Below are 17,217 nucleotides of genomic sequence, written 5' to 3'. Positions count from 1 at the left end.
TGCAACACTAGGGCATTAATTAGAAAGAGATTTCAATTAATCAACCTAGGGTTGACGTTATTAATCTCGAGAGAGATAATAATATATCTTAGGGATTTCTACGAATCAAGTCAAATGAATAACTCGTCTGATTCAGAGTCAAATAATAAGTGAAGTCTAGATGGATTTTTCCCTGGGGTATTGTGTTAATAAATCAAATTTTCCCAAAAGTTTTTCCTCAATTTCTCTCTGTGCATGCTTAGTTTTAGTTAAGTAGTTTAGATAAACAAATCCCTTAATTTTTAGGCTCGATAATAAAAAGAAAGTAATTACTAGTACTCTTGGTTCCTTTGGGTTTGACAATCTGGTCTTGCTAAAGCTATACTACTGTTCGATAGGTACACTTGCCTTCATCGTGGTAAAAGTTAGTTTCAAGAGTGATTAATTATAAATTTTTAAAACCTGTCACGAAAATATCACGTATCAAGCTTTTGGCACCGTTGCCGGGGAACTAAGATATTAGGAACACTTGATTTTTATTACTTTAGCCATTTTAATTTATTTTGAATTTAAATATTTTTATTTTCTTCTCTAATTTCTTTTCTTTTATTCGCTCCTGACAGGATTTTTATAGTGCATGACTACAAGAAACCCGTCAAGACCATTACTGTTTGATAGTGAGATCGACCGTACAGTTCGCTAAAACTGAAGAGAAATAAGGCAAAGCTTAAGATACATTGTGACAGCCCAAAATTGACCCTAGTCGGGAAGTGGTTTCGGGACCGCTAAACCGAGTCACCGAAATGTTTGAACGTAATATTTATTGTCTATAATATGTAATTATGAATGTGTGAAAATTTCAAGCTTCGATTTAGTCGATTGCATGTGAATTCAGTTAGTAGGACTTGTGTGACACTTTTGAAATGTGATAGGCTAATCTATAAGGACCTAATAGAGCATGTAATCAAAAGGGGGGACTTGCATGTCAAATTTCCCCCCTAATTGGTAGTGGCCGGCCATGACAAGGGATTATGGGCAAAAACATGTCATAAAACATGTTGAGACAATGGTGTATGTAAGAAAAAAATAAAATAATGAGCATGGGAATTGAATAATGAAAGGGAAGAAAAAAAAAAGAGAATGGTGAGTGCCCCCCCCATTGCCGTGAGTTGAAGAAAAGAAAACAAAAAAATTTGTTCATCCTTTTCATTCTCTCTTGACCGAAAATTCTAAGGAAGAAGGAGGGAGTTTTTCCTTCATGTTTGGTTTGGAAGAGGATTAGGAAGAGGTTTGGCTATACTTGTATCAAGATTAAGGTATGTTTGAAGTTGTGCCATGAGATTCATGCATGTTTTTAGTTGCTAGCTTGATGTTCTTATTAGCCATGGTTCAAATCCTTGCTATGTCATGGGAATGGTATTCGGCCAAGGTGGATTTTGTGTTAATGCCATTGCATGTTAAATATGAAGCTTGCTAATGATACATGTGATGGTGGATTGATGGCTCTTGGACTTTCTTTTTAGCATTTTGAGTGAGACATTAAGTTCTTTGTTTAACCATGACCAAAATTGAAATGGTATGGTGTTGTGATGTATTCGCCATGGTACATCCATAAGTATAATTTATGCTTATTGCATGGTAGGTAAGATTTGTGTTTTGGATTTATGTTCATGTTTAGTTATAATCAACTTTGAGATTCGGCTCTAGCATACATATATATATATGTTTGCACATGATGTATTGGTATGACATATATACTATCTCAAGGTATATATTTTCATATGATGATGTTTCGGTTATGAAGTAAACGATTGATGCGTATTGATTTACAATATGGAATGTGTTAGTTAGTAAAATGTATGCTGTTTATGTGTGGTATTAAGTGTATAATTGGCCTCAACATGGACATGCATATTCGGCCACATGAGGGGGATTGGTGTGCATGCATTCGGTTAGAGGCAAGCATATTGATGCCTATTCTTGGCTTGGAAAATTCAGCTAAGGAGAGTACTAACTAATGTGTTGAGTTTGATTCATGATTTCCGTACATATGTGACTTTAATGTCTAATGAAAATATGTGGGCTAAGTACCTTGAATTCCTCTTTCGATGCTCAAATGATTAAATCAATTTATTTGTTAAATTAAGCTCAAGAGCAAAGAGGAGCTAAATCCGATAAAGGGAAGGAAAAAGTGGTCGAATAGCCATCGGAATCATTCGACAACATCCGAGGTAAGTTCTTGAGTAATAGAGCTTAAAGTATGATTTGATTAGATCATGTCTCAAGAAAATCGAAATCATGCTCTTTGTGTGTGGATATTGAACCGAAATGTGCAAGAGTGATAAGTGTATTGTATTTGAGTTTTGCTAATGAAAATGAAATGCGAATGTGTCATGATTTAGTGTTAAATGTGCATGTTTATTCGAATGGTGTCTGGGCTAAGTCCCGAAGGCTTTTGTGCTAAGTGACTAAAACCGGGTTAAGTCCCGAAGGCATTTGTGCGAGTTACCAAAACCGGGTTAAGTCTCGAAGGCATTCGTGCGAGTTATTAAATCCGGGCTAATTCCCGAAGGCAATTGTGCGAATCACTATAACCGGGCTATGTCCCGAAGACAATCGAGCGAGTCGCTATATCCGGTTAAATTCCGAAGGTACGTGATTTGGGAATGAGCAATCTTGCTGTAAAAATTTCAGTTAATACGCTTGAAAAAATTCCAGCAATGAGGTATGTTCGTATGTGCTTGAATTAGTGGAGCCCTTACAAGTAAGTATTCGCCGGTTGATAAACGAGCTAACGCCTTCGCTAAGTTGATCTTTTGTGTATGAACATAAGGGTTGGTAATGTGAAGTAAGTATGATATTGAGAATGTGTGCAAATGAAATTATCCGTTTAGTTATATGAATGCTATGCTTTTGTTATGCTGGAATCCCTTGCTCAAAACTTACTAAGCATAAATTGCTTACTCCGTTTCTTTGTTCTCTGTTTTATAGATTTTGGCTCGTCACCATCTGGACTCGGGATTTTTGGAAGTCGAAGTCTCCCACACTATCAAAGCCCCCTTTTGGTACAAATTTTGGTTGAGCTTTGAAATGGCATGTATAGGACTACCCTTTGCTGTTTTTCAAGTATGTTTTGTGATGTATGTGTGTACAGCCATGCGAAAATGGCTCGTAGAAGTGGAGTATGGCATTAGACTATTTGTGTTTATGTATGTATATATGGTTTCATGATGTGACTATGGACTGGAATGGAAGTGTTGGGCAATGATCAGCCCTTGGAATGGCTAAATATGATCATAGGTGGACCTATGTATGACAAAACTCTAGTTGGTCCGTGGAAACCACGAAATAGGTAAAGTTTACCTGAAAACAGATGCTGACAGCAGCAGTGGTGTGGATGTGAAAAATCACTAAAAATAACAGGAATGGAATTAAATAGTGAATAAATTATGTAAATGAACCTTGATGAATCTATTTTCATATGGAAGAAGCAAAACAGTCATATGAGTTGTATGTTAAGAGATATTTAGGTTTTCGTGAAACAGGGCCAGAACGGTTTCTGGATTCCCTGTTCCGACTTTGGAAATTCATTGTAAATTAACCAGAGATAATTAGGAGTCATGCAATATATGTATAGATTTCGCCTTGAGTCTATTTTCTATAGAAACAAACGGAATCAGTATTGAAGCCCTGTATAGGGAGATATCCAATTCGTAATGTGTGAAGGTCAGTGTAGTCGAACCCTGGATTAGGGGAGACTTTAACTAATAAAATTTACTAATTGGCTTGACCAAAAATTCTAGAAAAAAATATATAAGTGGATATATGAGTCTAGTTTCAGGGAAAAATTACGAAACTGATTTTTGAGTTTTGAAACTCAAGATATGATTTTTAAGGCGACAGTGATGCAGTAACCAGCTTGTCTGGAAATTTTTTTTTATGGACTGTGAAAACAATTAAGTTAAGTCTGTGTGCACTTTGTGTTCGACTCCGGTAACGGACTCGGGTACGGGGTGTTACAATTTTATTGGTATTAGAGCTACGGTTTGGTCGATTCTAGAACTACCGTAATGCGTTTGGGTCTAGCTATACATGCCATTTTATGTGATTATTTGATAGTGTGGTGATTTCTGACATTTGCAAATGTGTTTATTTATAGTAATGGATTCCGATCCCGACCGAGCGGTAGCTGATGATCTTGAGAGTGTAGCGCCTGCTCCCGCACAAGGGACGGCGCCATGACTCTCAACCTAATGCTAGTAATCCAAATGATGAAGCTAGACAAGCTTTCTATAGCGTGATGAATGATTGGTTCAACCAATACATTCGAACTAATACTGACTATTCCACAACCTCCATTCCCAACAAACACAACCCCAAGACCTACAATGCCTCCCAGAATCGACCAAATAAGGTCAAATAAGCCCCAGCTTGATGAATCCGAAAACATGGGGCTACTGAATTTAAAGCTACGGATAGCGGCGATGTCGAGCAAGCTGAATTTTGGTTGGACAACACTATCCGGCACTCGATGAGCTATCTTGTACACCGATGAATGCCTAAAGTGTACTATCTCCTTGCTACGCAATTCGCCTACTATTGGTGGAGTACTCGACTTCATTGTGCCCCAAGAGCAAGTAACTTGGGAGTTTTTCCAAACCGAGTTTCAAAAAGTATATCATCGAGATTTGTTGATCAAAAACGGAAGGAATTTCTTGAGCTTAAGCAAGGTTCTATGTCGATTCTCGATTACGAGCGAAAATTTGTTAGACTTAGTAGATACGCTTGGGAATGTATTTCGTCCGAGGCTATCATGTAAAAACGCCGAGGATGGGCTGAATGAAGATATAAAAATGTTCGTTGGCATTCTTAAAATACAAGAGTTCGTAGTACTTGTCGAGCGAGCTTGTAAAGTCAAGAGCTTAGAAAAGAAAAACTAAAAGTTGATGTGGGAACCGGAGAGTTTCAAAAGATCCTCGTGAAAGTCGCTTCAACAGCATCGAAGAAATTTCGTGATGATGTGGGCGGTCTAGAGGCACTTCGTGCCTTTTAGACGAGATCGTGATCGACCCACAATGGGTACACGAGGCACTTCGGCCGCCAAGATTGGGAATGAACGCCGAGACGAATCGGAGTGTCGACATTGTGGCAAATGGCATTCGAAGTTGTAGATTCTGTGACCGCTCTGTTACAAGTGCGGATCAGTTGACCACTTCATTAAAGATTGCCCGAGGTTGTCTGAGCAGAATGTAGATCGAGTGGGAAACCGGCGCTACCATCGCCGAGGTAGACCATCTAGAATTACGGGCAATGCTAGTGGTGGTCGAGAGGATCTAGAGATGCTACGACCAGATCCGAGGCTCGCGCTCTGCTAGGGCTTATGCCATACGTGCACGTGAGGATGCTTCCCCGCCAGATGTTATTACGGGTACTTTCACTCTCTTTGATACTAATGTGATTACTTTGATTGACCCTGGTTCCACTCATTCTTATATATGTGAAACCTTAGCATCCAATAAGACTTTACCTCATCGAGTCTCATCGAGTTTGTAATTGGTGTCAAATCCCTTGGGTCGCTACGTGCTTGTCGACAAAGTGTGTAAGAAATGCCCCTAGTAATTCGAGGTTCTGCTTTCCGTGGACTTGATGCTTCGCCGTTTGATGAATTTGATGTTATTCTTAGTTTGGATTGGTTGACCGTGCATGATGCGGTTGTGAATTGCAAAAGCAAGACTATGGATTTGAGGTGCGCAAATAACGAGATGATCCGAGTTGAGTCTACGGACTTAAAGGGTTGCCACCGTAATATCATCAATGTTGGCCCGAAATATGTAAGAAAGGGTGCGAAGCATACCTTGCGTATGTACTTGATGATAAGGAGTTAGAAATAAAACCCGAATCTGTGATTTGTGGTTTGTGAATACCGGATGTTTTCAGAAGAATTACCAGGTTTGCCACTGTTCGGAGATAGAGTTTGGTATCGAGCTTGTACCTGGGACTACGCCAATTTCGATAGCTCCGTATCGTATGGCACCAACCGAGTTAAAAGAGTTGAAAGCTCAGTTGCAAGAATTGACGAATAGAGGTTTCGCTCGACCAAGTTTCTCACCTTGGGGTGCACCAGTATTGTTTGTGAAAAAGAAGGACGGAACCATGAGGTTGTGCATTGACTATCGTCAGCTGAATAAAGTGACGATAAAGAATAAATATCCATTACCGCGTATTGATGATTTGTTTGATCAACTAAAGGGAGCCTCAGTGTTTTCAAAGATAGATTTGAGATCGGGTTATTATCAGTTGCGGATTCGAGATTCGGACGACCCAAAATTGCTTTTAGAACGAGGTACAGTCACTATGAGTTCTTAGTGATGCCGTTCGGGCTCACTAATGCCCCTGCGGTATTTATGGATTTGATGAATCGGATCTTGAACGATGTTTGGACCGGTTCGTAGTTGTGTTCATTGATGACATCTTGGTCTATTTAAGAGATGAGACCGAACATCTTTGAACACCGAGATTAGTGTTGCAAATTTTACGGGATAAGCGATTATACGCTAAGTTCAAGCAAGTGTGAGTTCGGTTAAGGGAGGTTAGCTTCTTGGGTCATGTGGTATCTACATCGGTATTTGAGTCGACCGAGCAAAATTTCAGCCATACTTAACTGGAAGCCTCAGAAATATTACGAGGTTCGAGACTTTTTGGGACTTGCTTACACTACCGACGGTTTGTGAAAGGTTTCTCGATGATAGCCACACCCATGACAAAGCTACTTCAAAAGATGTTAAGTTCGAATGGACGGAAAAATGTCGAAAAGTTTTGATCAACTGAAAACTTATTTGACTAAGCTCAATTTTAGTGCGGCCGAATCGGGGAAAGAGTTTGTCATCTATAGTGATGCCTCCCTACTTGGGTTGGGTTGCGTATTGATGCAAGAAGGTTGAGTTGTGGCCTATCGTCCGAGACAATTAAAGCCACATGAGAAAAATTATCCGACCCATGATCTCGAACTAGTCGCCATCGTATTCGCTTTGAAAATATAGCGACACTACCTATTTGGGGAGAAGTGCCATGTATTTTCAGATCACAAAAGTCTCAAATATTTGATGACTCAAAGAGACTTGAATCTGCGACAAAGACGTTGGCTCGAGCTGTTAAAAGATTATGAGCTTGTCATTGATTATCACCCGGGAAAGGCTAATGTGGTTGCGGACGCCTTAAGCCGGAAATCACTGTTCACTTTGCGAGCGATGAATGTACACTTGTCTGTTCTTCCCGACAATGTGTTAGTAGCTGAATTAAAAGCCAAACCATTATTGATTCATCAAATTCGTGAAGCCCAGAAAGTCGATGATGAATTGGTTGCAAAACGGGCTGAGTGTGTCCCGAACAAGGAATCGGAGTTTCAAATTGATGATGATGATTGTTTGAGGTTTAGAAGAAGTCATTTGTGTATTCCAAGGAATTCGGAACTCATTTCGATGATTCTGAACGAAGCCCATTGTAGCCGAATGTCAATTCACCCGGGGAGTACGAAGATGTACAACGATTTGAAACGTCGATTTTGGTGGCATGGTATGAAACGAGACATCTCTGACTTTGTTTCGAGATGTTTAATATGTCAACAAGTGAAAGCGGAACATCAAGTGCCTTCAGGATTACTTCAGCCGATCAAGATACCTGAGTGGAAATGGGATCGAGTCACAATGGACTTTGTGTCCTGACTGCCATTGTCCGCAAGTAAGAAGGATGCGATTTGGGTTGTTGTTGATAAACTGACTAAGTCGGCTCACTTTATCCCCGTGCATACGGATTTTTCATTGGATAAACTAGCTGAATTGTACGTTTCTCGAGTTGTGAGATTACACGGGTACCGATTTACATTGTGTCGGATAGAGATCCGAGATTCACCTCGCGATTTTGGAAGAAATTGCAAGAAGCTTTGGGTACCAAGTTGCATTTCAGCACCGCCTTTCACCCCCAAACCGATGGTCAATCCGAGTGGATAATTCAGATACTTAAGGATATGTTGAGATGTTGCATCCTCGAGTTCAGTGGTTCATGGGAACGATATTTACCTTTGATTGAATTTGCTTACAACAATAGTTTTCAATCAAGTATTAAGATGGCGCCTTACGAGGCCTTGTACGGGCGTAAATGCCGTACACCATTGTTTTGGACCGAGCTCGGTGAAAGCAAAATTTTCGGAGTGGATTTGATTAAAGATCCTGAACAGAAAGTAAAAGTAATCCGTGAAAATCTGAAGATAGCCTCCGATCGTCAGAAGTCGTACGCGGATCTGAAACGAAAAGACATTGAGTATTAGGTGGGAGATAAAGTGTTTCTTAAAGTTTTGCCTTGGAAAAAGATACTCAGATTTGGGCGCAAGGGCAAATTGAGTCCGAGGTTCATCGGGCCATATGAGATATCCGAATGAGTCGGTCCAGTTGCGTATCGTTTGATTTTGCCCCCTGAACTTGAAAAGATTCACGACGCCTTTCATGTTTCGATGCTTCGACGTTATAGATCTGATCCGTCGCACGTAGTTAGTCCATCAGAGGTTGAAATTCAAGCCGATATGAGTTATGAAGAAGAACCGATTCGTATCCTAGCTCGTGAAGTGAAAGAGTTGCGAAACAAAAGGGTTCCGCTAGTGAAAGTGTTATGGCTCAAGCACGGGATGGAAGAAGCTACTTGGGAACCCGAGAACTCTATGGAAGAGCGTTACCCAAACCTATTTACCGGTAAGATTTTTGGGGATGAAAATTTCTTAAGTGGGGGAGAGTTGTGACAGCCCAAAATTGACCCTAGTCGGGAAGTGGTTTCGGGACCGCTAAACCGAGTCACTGAAATGTTTGAACGTAATATTTATTGTCTATAATATGTAATTATGAATGTGTGAAAATTTCAAGCTTCGATTTAGTCGATTGCATGTGAATTCAGTTAGTAGGACTTGTGTGACACTTTTGAAATGTGATAGGCTAATCTATGAGGACCTAATAGAGCATGTAATCAAAAGGGGGGACTTGCATGTCAAATTTCCCCCCTAATTGGTAGTGGCCGGCCATGACTAGGATTATGGGCAAAAACATGTCATAAAACATGTTGAGACAATGGTGTATGTAAGAAAAAAATAAAATAATGAGCATGGGAATTGAATAATGAAAGGAAGAAAAAAAAAGAGAATGGTGAGTGTCCCCCATTGTCAGTGAGTTGAAGAAAAGAAAACAAAAAAATTTGTTCATTCTTTTCATTCTCTCTTGACCGAAAATTCTAAGGAAGAAGGAGGGAGTTTTTGCTTCATGTTTGGTTTGGAAGAGGATTAGGAAGAGGTTTGGCTATACTTGTATCAAGATTAAGGTATGTTTGAAGTTGTGCCATGAGATTCATGCATGTTTTTAGTTGCTAGCTTGATGTTCTTATTAGCCATGGTTCAAATCCTTGCTATGTCATGGGAATGGTATTCGGCCAAGGTGGATTTTGTGTTAATGCCATTGCATGTTAAATATGAAGCTTGCTAATGATACATGTGATGGTGGATTGATGGCTCTTGGACTTTCTTTTTAGCATTTTTGAATGAGACATTAAGTTCTTTGTTTAACCATGACCAAAATTGAAATGGTATGGTGTTGTGATGTATTCGGCCATGGTACATCCATAAGTATAATTTATGCTTATTGCATGGTAGGTAAGATTTGTGTTTTGGATTTATGTTCATGTTTAGTTATAATCAACTTTGAGATTCGGCTCTAGCATACATATATATATATATATATGTTTGCACATGATGTATTGGTATGACATATATACTATCTCAAGGTATATATTTTCATATGATGATGTTTCGGTTATGAAGTAAATGATTGATGCGTATTGATTTACAATATGGAATGTGTTAGTTAGTAAAATGTATGCCGTTTATGTGTGGTATTAAGTGTATAATTGGCCTCAACAAGGACATGCATATTTGGCCACATGAGGGGGATTGGTGTGCATGCATTCGGTTAGAGGCAAGCATATTGATGCCTATTCTTGGCTTGGAAAATTCGGCTAAGGAGGGTACTAACTAATGTGTTGAGTTTGATTCATGATTTCCGTACATATGTGACTTTAATGTCTAATGAAAATATGTGGGCTAAGTACCTTGAATTCCTCTTTCGATGCTCAAATGATTAAATCAATTTATTTGTTAAATTAAGCTCAAGAGCAAAGAGGAGCTAAATCCGATAAAGGGAAGGAAAAAGTGGTCGAATAGCCATCGGAATCATTCGACAACATCCGAGGTAAGTTCTTGAGTAATAGAGCTTAAAGTATGATTTGATTAGATCATGTCTCAAGTAAATCGAAATCATGCTCTTTGTGCGTGGATATTGAACCGAAATGTGCAAGAGTGATAAGTGTATTGTATTTGAGTTTTGCTAATGAAAATGAAATATGAATGTGTCATGATTTAGTGTTAAATGTGCATGTTTATTCGAATGGTGTACGGGCTAAGTCCCGAAGGCTTTTGTGCTAAGTGACTAAAACTGGGTTAAGTCCCGAAGGCATTCGTGCGAGTTATTAAATCCGGGCTAATTCCCGAAGGCAATTGTGCGAATCACTATAACCGGCTATGTCCCAAGACAATCGAGCGAGTCGCTATATCCGGTTAAATTCAAGGTACGTGATTCAGAATGAGCAATCTTGCTGTAAAAATTTCAGTTAATACGCTTGCAAAAATTCCAGCAATGAGGTATGTATGTGCTTGAATTAGTGGAGCCCTTACAAGTAAGTATTCGCCGCTTGATAAACGAGCTACCGCCTTTAGCTAAGTTGATCTTTGTGTATGAACATAAGGGTTGGTAATGTGAAGTAAGTATGATATTGAGAATGTGTGCATATGAAATTATCCGTTTAGTTATATGAATGCTATGCTTTTGTTATGCTGGAATCCCTTGCTCAAAACTTACTAAGCATAAATTGCTTACTCCGTTTCTTTGTTCTTTGTTTTATAGATTTTGGCTCGTCACCATCGGACTCGGGATTTTGGAAGTCGAAGTCTCCCACACTATCAAAGCCCCCTTTTGGTACAAATTTTGGTTGAGCTTTGAAATGGCATGTATAGGACTACCCTTTGCTGTTTTTCAAGTACGTTTTGTGATGTATGTGTGTACAGCCATGCGAAAATGGCTCGTAGAAGTGGAGTATGGCATTAGACCATTTGTGTTTATGTATGTATATATGGTTTCATGATGTGACTATGGACTGGAATGGAAGTGTTGGGCAATGATCAGCCCTTGGAATGGCTAAATATGATCATAGGTGGACCTATGTATGACAAAACTCTAGTTGGTCCGTGGAAACCACGAAATAGGTAAAGTTTACCTGAAAACAGATGCTGACAGCAGCAGTGGTGTGGATGTGAAAAATCACTAAAAATAGCAGGAATGGAATTAAATAGTGAATAAATTATTTAAATGAACTTGATGAATCTACTTTCATATGGAAGAAACGAAATGGTCATATGAGTTGTATGTTAAGAGATATTTAGGTTTTCGTGAAACAGGGCCAGAATGGTTTCTGGATTCCCTGTTCCGACTTTGGAAATTTATTGTAAATTAACCAGAGATAATTATGAGTCATGCCATATATGTATAGATTCATCCTTGAGTGTAGTTTCTATAGAAACAAACGGCATCAGTATTGAAGCCCTGTATAGGGAGATATCCAATTCGTAATGCGTGATGGTCAGTGTAGTCGAACCCTGGATTAGGGGAGAATTTAACTAATAAACTTTACTAATTGGCTAGACCAAAAATTCTAGAAAAAAATCTGTAGATGGACATATGAGTGTAGTTTCAGGGAAAAATTACGAAACTGATTTTTGAGTTTTGAAACTCAAGATATGATTTTTAAGGCAATAGTGATGCAGTAACCAGCTTGTCTGGAAATTTTTTTTTATGGACTGTGAAAACAATTAAGTTAAGTCTGTGTGCACCTTGTGTTCGACTCCGGTAACGGACTCGGGTACGGGGTGTTACATACATAGAGAAAGAGCAAGAGGATGATATTTCAACCACAACCAAGGAGATGGCTGAAAACCAAGAAAATCTTCTACCTCTTGCGATTGCTGCTAATCAGAATCCTACTCCACGTACTATGTATGATTATGCTAAACCTTCTTTAACAGGAACTGAATCGAGCATAGTTAGGCCTGTTGTTGCTACAAATAATTTTGAACTGAAACCTAACACCATTCAGATGATCCAACAATTTTTTCAGTTTGATGGTTTGTAGGATGAGGATCCCAACGCTCACTTGGCGAATTTCTTAGAGTTTTGCAAAACTTTTAAAATCAATGGCGTTTCTGATTATGCCATTCGCCTTCGGTTGTTTCCTTTTTCATTGAGGAATAAGGCTAAGCAATGGTTGAACTCGTTACCACGAGGGTCAATCACTACTTGGGAACAAATGACCGAAAATTTTTTATTAAAATATTTTCTGCTAGCTAAAACAACCAAATTATATAATGATATCTCCTCTTTTGTGCAGATGGATTTAGAAACACTCTATGATGCATGAGAGAGATACAATGACCTTTTGCGAAGGTGCCCTCACCATGTGTTACCACTCTGGCTACAGATTCAAACGTTTCACAATGGCTTGAATCCTTCTACTAGACAGATGATTGACGCAGCTGCTGGTGGAACTATCAATAATAAGACACCTGAGGATGCTTATGAATTTATAGAAGAGATGCCACTGAATAATTATCAGTGGAAAGTCATGAGGCCAAAGCCAACAAAAATAGACGACATTTTTAACGTCGATTTGATCACCATGCTCGCTAATCAGGTAAAACTTTTGAATAGAAAAATTGATGATAATGGAGGTGGATCCAGCAATTCAGAATACCCACCCTATGGCCACAACATGGAGAAAGTGTAACTAAATTACAGGGTAATAATCCTCGATCTTGAAATAATCCTTATAGTAATACTTACAATGCAGGATGGAGGAACCACCCAAATTTCTCATGGGGAGGCCAAGGGAATTAGAGACCACCACCTCCAGGCTTCCAACAACCACCCTACCAATAAGAGAAAAAGTCGAATCTTGAGGAGATGCTAACAAAATTCAGACCGGTGTTAGAAACTCGTTTTTAGAATACCGAGACAACACTTAAGAATCAACAAGCGTCAATCCAAGGGCTTGAAACTCAGATAGGACAGCTCACTAAATTAATATCTGAACGACCATAAAGAAGTCTACCTAGTAACACTGAACCCAACCCAAAAGAGCACATGAAAGCAGTTACACTAAGGAGTGGGAAAGTGTTAGTTGAATCTGAAAAAAACCACCATAAGAAGCTGACAGAAAGGAGGTCGAACCCGACAACAATGAAAATCTAGTGCCAAAAGAATATAAACCACCAATCCCATACCCAGAAAAGTTGAAGAAAGACCGCATGGATGCACAATTCGGTAAATTTCTTGAACTTTTTAAACAACTGCATATTTGTAACGCCCCAAATTTTCGGGAATTCTGTAAAAGTTTGTAAAATTAAAAATTATGTGTTCTGCTTGTTAAGTGTAGGTTTAATTGTGATAGTGGGCCTCTAGAAGGCCCAATCTTAGGATAAAACCCGATAGTTTTAATTAATTTTAATTCCATAAGAGAAAAGGGGTTCTGGTTAATTGGGCTTTTAGGTATTAATTGTGTAAAATAAATCACAAGGAAGCATGTGGTAAAGTGGCTAAGTGACGCCACTGGGAATGCTATAAGTGGCGTGTGGATGATTGGGAGGACCCAGGTTCAAGTCACAATGACAACAAATAAGGGATTAATTTTTATGAATGGAAAAGGTAAGTAATGGAACTGGAGTGAAAGTCTGTCAGGAGAGGATTTAGGAGCTGATAAGGGATAGGATTTAGGAGCGGATAAGGAGGAAATCTAGGAGCTGATCAAGGAACAAGAGGTGGCCGCCAAGGGTTTCTTTAGGGGTAAATTTCGCTAGGTCAAAAGCTAAGTATAAATTCGGCATTTGGGAGTGTTGTCTTTGTTTTTTTCTTTTCCGACCATTCTTCCTTCTCTTCCTTTCTTTTCTTTTCTTTTTCTCTCCATCTATCTTCCTTCTTCTTTCCCCAAAGTCGAATCCTTCCATTATTCTATTCATCTCCATCCTTCCCTTCAGACGTTTCAAAACCTTCATAGCCTTTGGCCATAAAAAGCCGAAATCCCGAAAGCTTGTTTCTTTTTGTGCCGATTTCTTATAACCAAAACCACATCTCTTCTCTTCATCATTTGTGGCCGATTCACCAGCCCTCTAAAACCTAAAGTTTTGACGACAAGACCATAGCAAAACCCTCTCGTTTTACCTTTCTAAACACAAGTTGCAAAAAGCCGAAAACCCCACATTAAAAGGGACTTGGCCGAATACTGGAGTCACTGAAAGCTCGACTTTTGTTATCATCTGAGGGCTTAGATCTACATCGAGATTGAGTGGGAAACTCATTGGAATCATTCACTAAGGAATCGGTGGTAAGTCTTCTCCAAAACTTAGTCTTCTTACATATTTTAGGAAAAGCCGAAATCCCTAAAAGTTAGGGAGGTTGTCGATTTGGACTTGTAACCCTGAGGGGTCGTAATAACTATTTTGTTTTGGTAATAGCGTGATTTAGAGGTGGTTGATCAAGGGCTTGGACAGTGGAACGATCGGATCTTTGGAGTTAACCATCTTTCGACGATGAAGGTAAGAGCAATAAGGGTGTTAGGCATGTTTGGCCGAATGTGGTAGGGGACTATATACTCAATCTTATTTCGATATTTGGAGTAATATTAAGTGATTCAATTGTAGGCAGTTCGTGTGTAGATTTCGTCGAGGAAATCCCAAAAATAGGTGTGTAACTGACACCCTCTCATAGGCTAGATCGGCAAAAGCCAAAAAGTCGAAATGCCGAAAAACCGAAATGCCAAAAAGCCGGTATTTTGGGCACTTGCGAGTGTGCGAATGCTCGTAAGACGTATGGGTAATTATTACTGGTAAACGAAAGTGATAAAACTACAGTACGCGCGATTTCGTGCGTTTTGATATTTTGGGCTTAATGAGCCAAAACTGGGTTAATGGGCCAACGGGCCCAATTCGGTAAGAACACTCGGTAAGTGTTTCTGGCTAAACGTAATGGCTATGATATGCATGAAAACCTTAGAAATAGTTAGATGTACTAGAATACCCCTATGTATGCAAAATTACCATTATACCCCTATGTATGCAAAATGACCTTTATACCCCTAGGGTTAATTTTGTCTGAAAAGCATGATGAATTAAATCTGTATGATGTATGCCATGAATGTATATCATTGCATGGGGACATGGGTTATATTATGGAGGAAGTGTCACGGTGGCTATGCCACAAATTATTCTGTTCTAGTGGCCCCGCCACAAATTATCTGATACGTGGCACCGCCACAAAATATCAGTCCGTGACTCTGTCACATTTTCAGTATCTGGCGACCATGCTGCATATTTCGTGGCGTGTAGTTGTTGGGTGGGTCGAGTAGTCTCCCACATGGTGAAAGGATGGTATGGGGTGTATGTGGTTGGATATGGTTGGGTTTACGCATAAGCATGATATATCTGCTCAGTGCATTACGGGCCTATGGGCTTTATTCGAAATGCATTGCAGGCTAAGGCCAACTTATTCATCTCTCGTGGTTTGAACCGATTTAGGCTATGGTTGGGTTGAATTACACACCGAGTTTCCCAAAACTCACCCCTTATTTTCATCCTTGCGGTAATCCTCAACCATAGTGGGCTTGGAGTCGTGAGGATTGGATCGCCACATGTTTCTCTGAACTGGTTTCTTTACGTGAACTGGACGTCCTTTTAATTTCATTTATGGTTTTGGGTTTTAAGTGTAATAAGGCCGCTTAATTATTTTTATGGTTTTGTTTTACTTTTATTATTTTATTTTATTATGATGAAAAAACTATGATAACTAAGGAAAATGGGTTAGCTTTAGGACGCGTTTCCAAAAACATTAAGTGATTTCAAAATAACTCGATTGCAAGTAAGACTTCCGCTAAGCAAACGTTTTCAAACTTAATCACGTTATTAAGATGGACTTAACCAAATGGTTTTCTCACAATTACACGAGATGTTAGAGTGTGGCAATGGCGGTGTGCATGTCTAGGATTGGATCCGAAGGGAGCTTGGTACTTAAGCAGTCCGACAGACTCACCTCCTCTTTTTCTGGTTTCCTACCTGGTGCACAGCTCCCATTCACTTTAACCTATATTAAAAGTATCTTTTACATCACCAATAAGGTTTTCCAAACTAAGTAATACGGAATGTTTTGTACGCATCAATGTGGCGCACTGGATCCGGTCATAACGTCTAGGCCGGGTTTGGGGTGTTACAATATTAACTTACCCTTTTTTGAAGCTATATCGCAAATGCCTACATATGAAAATTTTTTAAAGGAGCTTCTAACAAACCAAAGGAAGTTTGAAGACTTATCTACAGTGAAACTTAATGAGGAGTGCTCAGCCATACTCGAAAATAAATTGCCAACCAAACTGAAAGATCTAGGAAGTTTTACTATTCCCTGCTTTATTGGTAGTTTGAATGTTGATAAAGCACTAGCTAATTTAGGTGCTAACATTAATTTGATGCCATATAAAATGTTTAAACAACTTGGTCTTGGGGAACCTAAACCCACTAGAATGAGTATTCAATTAGCTGGTAGATCTATTAAATATCCTAGGGGAATTATAGATGACGTACTTGTAAAAGTAGATAAATTTATATTCCCTATTGATTTCATTGTGCTTGACATGGATGAAGATGTTGAGGTGCCTTTAATCTTAGGTCGGCCATTTTTAGCCACTACTAGGGCTGTAATTGATGTGGGTGATGGTAAATTGGTAATTAGAGTAGGTGACGAAGAGATTATTTTTAAATTTTATGATGCCATGAGATTTTCTAGGGAACAGGATGACTCATGTTATTTTATCGACTCTATTGATCATGCTACTCAAGATTCTTTTTAGGAAATCGTACACAAGGACACGATGGAACTATGTCTCGCCCAAGGAGAGGGAGTGGATGATGATTCTGAGATAGAAACCGAACTAAACTCCAATGAAACCTTCCCAAAACTAGCAGAATATGAGGGAATTAAGGTAAAAGATAAACTTAAGCAAAAACCCTCTATTGAAGAACCTCCGAAACTAGAACTTAAACAATTGTCGAATCACTTG

General features: G+C 39.2%; 1 non-coding gene across 1 annotated transcript; it reads right to left on the bottom strand.

Annotated features, from left to right (window-relative positions):
- Window positions 1–12,474: 12,474 nt before the first annotated feature.
- Window positions 12,475–12,581, bottom strand: LOC128295670 (small nucleolar RNA R71). Its single transcript, XR_008286230.1, has one exon. It is a non-coding gene; the product is annotated as a small nucleolar RNA R71 (small nucleolar RNA).
- Between the last annotated feature and the right edge of the window lie 4,636 nt (window positions 12,582–17,217).

This window comes from Gossypium arboreum, chromosome 7 (assembly GCF_025698485.1).
Source record: "Gossypium arboreum isolate Shixiya-1 chromosome 7, ASM2569848v2, whole genome shotgun sequence".
Classification (NCBI taxonomy): Eukaryota; Viridiplantae; Streptophyta; class Magnoliopsida; order Malvales; family Malvaceae; genus Gossypium; species Gossypium arboreum.
Note: the sequence above shows the minus strand (reverse complement) of the source record. Positions and strands in the feature narration are given on the sequence as shown.